The following is a 5,016-nucleotide window of genomic DNA, read 5'->3' as shown; positions in this document are numbered from 1 at the left end:
CTGTTTAATGTCGTTCATCATGGGTAACACTTTACAATAACAGTACATGAGTAATGATGTATTAATATGTAAACTAAACAGTACTTTATTATTAACTAATGATGAGTTAATGCATGCCAATCATGAATTAACTTTAAGCATGCACTGTTAGACCTTACCGGGGTTTTTTACAGTAGAACACTGGCAACACTGTTGCCAGCCACTCACTGTAAAAGTTTGGTTACAGTAAGTAACTGGCAACAGTGTTGCCAGTTATTTACTGTAACTGAACCATTACAGTGAGTGGCTGGCAACAGTGTTGCTAGTTATTTACTGTAACTGAACCGATACAGGGAGTAGCTGGCAACAGTGTTGCCAGTTAATTACTGTAATAGAGCAGCAGTGGTAACTAACTGGAAACTATGTACAGTTAATTACTGTATTGTAGTGTTACAAATCACAGCATTATACTGCATACACATTAATAGTATGTCATATATAGTTATTGTAGTGTTACTAAAATTAATCAGTATTCTTAGCTGTTATTTAAAAATAGAAGGCATACAATTTTTCAGACAAATTTATTTTATTGTTTTGGCACGAAACAAATAAATAACAGAAAAAGTATAACAAAATTAAGAAATCAGCAGATATAAATATTGTCTTGCATATTACAGGTCTGCACAGTAAGGCTGCGGTCACACTAACATTTGAGCAAGCAAAATTCTGTCATACTGCACTGCGAAGTGGAATTAAACAAAGCGAGTAGTGGAATTAAACAAAATAATTAGAGATTGAAAAAGCAAGCCAGAGAGGTCATGTTCTGATCTTTGATTGGTATCAAGCAATCACATGATGTGATTTCGCACGTCAGCGTTCTCCAAGCTTGAACTTTCCAATGCTGCAAATTATGAAATTTGTCGCATGAGCTATCATTCCAGGTCTGCAGTACTCACATGTGTATGAATGGAAGTCTATAGGGAGAAAAGTGCAGTGTGACCGGGACTTTAAGCTGTAACTCTAATTAAACACACCTGATCAAACTAATTAAGGCTTGTTAGAAATCTACAGGTAATGTTGAAGCAGGGTGGGTACTAAACTCTGCTGCGCTGCAGTTCTCCAGGAACTTGGAGTTTGACCCCCATGGTATACAGCAGTGGTGCTCAGTCCTGTTCCTGGATATCTACTTTCCTGCAGATTTCAGTTGCTACCAATATCAAACACACCTGCCTGTAATTATCACCTGGTGTTCAGGTCCTAATTAATTGGTTTAGGTGTGTTTGAAATGAATAGCAACTAAAATCTGCAGGAAGGTAGATCAGCAAATGAACAGCAAAAAACACAACATAATTATTTTAAAGTTTTAAATAATTAAAAACTGTGTTAAATCTCAATAAAAAGTTTAAAGTAATTATAAAAAATAAAGTTGGCAACACCGAAAAACCAAAGGATCCAATCTTTTATTGTTATAATTATCTCATGACAACAAACTTTTATATTGTTTCTAATATAAATTCATAGGTGGAAACACTGCTCTGAAAAATACTTAGCAACAAACTCACAACCTGGGACCGGACAGTGGAGCTTTTGTGTGTGGATGGCTATGTGTATCATGTTTTTGTGATTCCCTGTGACGATGTGCACAAGTTACCTTACTGAGATGAAGGAATTTAATTTTGGCTTAGTTGCCAGAAAGATACATACAACTGTTAGCATCTGTACATCATGGCAGTATGCAATATCCAATAAATACTTAAACAAAAGTAATGTAAGAAGTTATATGAGGAGAGGCTAACTAGCTAACAATGTAGCTTTCAAGTACACAGTTCAAGATAACAACAATATAACTTAAAACACAGCCTTATTTTATAAACCCTCAAAAACATTTGAACACATTTTACTTACTCATTACAGATTCTTATTTAAAGCCTAAAACATATCAGACTCTACATCTGAATTGATGGACAGAGAATAGAGCGCACTCAGCAGTAAACAAATCAAACACCTGGCTCCCTTAAAGGGCCAGCATTTTCTGAAAACTATTTCTAACACCTTTGTGTTTAGAATAAGACAGACAGCCTGTGGGAGTGTATGGGGATGCCTAAATCATTATTTTCTGCCTTTAAAATGCACGTCTCTATAAATAGCAACATAAACCATCAGAGAATTTATTGGAATTAATTCTTTGCACTACACAATTTCATACAAAGTCTACTCCTTTCACAGTAAAATAATGTGTTAATAAATAATAAATGTTTTCTTTTATTACAGCAAAACACTGCCTATTTTACTGTTATTTACTGCACAATCTACTGAGTAGCAGTGCAGTTATACTAATTAAACACACCTGATCAAACTAAATCTAAAGGTAGTGTGTTGAAGCAGGGCTGGAACTAAATTCTGCTGGGCTGCGGCCCTCCAGGAGTTTGACATCCTTGGTACATAGCATATTTTCAAAGGAATTGCCTACATTTATCACAATCATGCACATATCATTGAATAAAAACAATAATATACAAACAATATACAAACGTCATCCAAAGCAAAAACATAAAAAATAAATAAATAATCTGATCCTCATGTTGTTCCAAACCTGTAGTAATAATAATAATAAAAAACAAATAACCTGATTAATACAATTATTTAGGAAAGTCTTTATACTATACTGTTAATGCCATTTTTACTAACTTCATTTGAAGTTTTCCAAACAAATTCATTGAGTCTCTGCGAAAATGTATGTACGTGCTGTTTAACATATTTTTTAAATAACACATTTTTACTAGTTAATTAGCAAAATACTAATATTCAGCTTAAAGTGCAATTTAAAAGCTTAACTATTGACTAAACTAGGCAAATTAAATTAATTATAGAAAAGTAAACAAAGTTATAAAAATGATTGTGATAATTTGGTTGCTCTGTGTGAATATTTTTGCCTTTAAATGCATCTCGTCGATATCTTTACCTTTTAATTAGCTCTGTGACATTGACATTGGTTGACTCCTGATACTCAATGTTAAAAACATAAAAGGAACCAAAGAAAACACAGAGATGGCTGCAGAGAAATTTAGCTTATCATCAATGCATTGTCTCACTTTCTCCTCAATACTGACCATACACATACCAAAACTGAACAGTATATATATATATATATATATATATATATATATATATATATATATATATATATATATATATATATATATATACATATATATATATATATATATATATATATATATATATATATATACATATATATATATATATATATATATATATATATATATATATATATATATAGCAACATAAAGCAGTACATGGGGTAATAATGGTTGAGCAGTAATTTACCATTTATTATCACAGTATCTGTAACGGGTACATAAAGTAAATTACTGTAATTTATTCTTTGCACTACAAAATTTCATACAAATCCTGCTCCTTTTACAGTAAAATACTGTTTCCTTTTAATACAGCAAAACACTGGCTATTTTACAGTTATTTACTGCATAATCTACAGTAAGGGTTAACAGTGTGAGTCACATGAGTTCATGTGTGAATAACGGCTACCTTAATTGTTAGTACATGTTTATGTCTAATTTAACCATCATGAACTCATGATATGTTAATGTATAATTATATTGTGACTTTTCATGGAAGGGCACATCATCATTAATCCATTCTTAACTACTCATGAACTCCTTATGCACGTCTATCTAGTATTTTTACACTGAATAACAATAGTAAAGTGTTCTGGCAGCATCAACATGAACAGGTATTCATGAGTAGGTAATGATGAGTTAATGGTGATGTGCCCCTCCAAGTCATGACATAATTATACATTAACAACTCACAAGTTCACGTTAGTTACATTTAGCTTAAACTTAAATGTTAATTAGTACATTAATTAACAGCATGTACTAACAAGTAATTAAGGTAGCTGTTATTCACACATGAACTCATGTGACTCATATTGTAGTTTACGTTAGTTCATGATAATTGCATGCATTAACTTATCATAAAATCATTCATTCATTTTCTTGTTGGATTACTCCCTTTATTAATCTGTGTTCGCTACAACAGAATGAACCGCCAACTTATCTAGCATATGTTCTACGCAGCAGATGCCCTTCCAGCTGCAATGCATCTCTGGGAAACATCCATTTACACTCATTCACGCTCATACACTACGAACAATTTAGCCTACCCAATTCAACTGTACCGCATGTGTTTGGACTGTGGGGGAAACCGGAGCACCCGGAGAAAACCCAAGTGAACGCGGGGAGAACATGCACACAGAACTCCACACAGAAATACCAACTGACCCAGCCGAGGCTCAAACCAGCGACCTTCTTGCTGTGATTCAACAGCGCTACTGCGCCACCACGTCGCCATCATGAATTTATAATAAAGTAATGTTTAGTTTACATATTAATACATCATTGTCAATGTACTGTTATTGTAAAGTGTTACCAAATCAATTATATAATTTTAAAAATTATATAATTACAAATAAATATCAAGATATATCATTTAATTATATATATATATATATATATATATATATATATATATATATATATATATATATATATATATATATATATAATCATTTTCAGATAATGATAACTCGTTATAAAGACATCATTTCATTAATTCTTTTTTTAAAAATAATGCAGTGACACATTTAGTTGGATCTTATATGAAAGCAATTGGCATGACTAGAACGCTAGTAAAAGGATTTTCACTCCAGTGTGGTGATACATTAAAGTATTTAGCGGCCTAAAATCACCAATAATACACATGGCCACATCTTATAGGACACATATATCACACAGAATAACAGAATAATGGAAATATTTTTTTTTGTGCATGATTTATTCAAATTACTGTAAATATGATTTGCTATTAAGCCATATAAAATGTGTAAATCTGTAAAGTATCTGAAATTCAAGTTCATATTTGAATTATATATATATTTTTTAAATATTGAAAAAATGGGCAACACTGTGCTGCAGTGGGTAGTAATGTCGCCTCACA

This window comes from Danio rerio, chromosome 18, assembly GCF_052040795.2.
Source record: "Danio rerio strain M-AB ecotype USA chromosome 18, GRCz13ab, whole genome shotgun sequence".
NCBI lineage: Eukaryota > Metazoa > Chordata > Actinopteri > Cypriniformes > Danionidae > Danio > Danio rerio.
The sequence above is the reverse complement of the archived record's forward strand: the minus strand, read 5'-3'. Positions refer to the sequence as shown.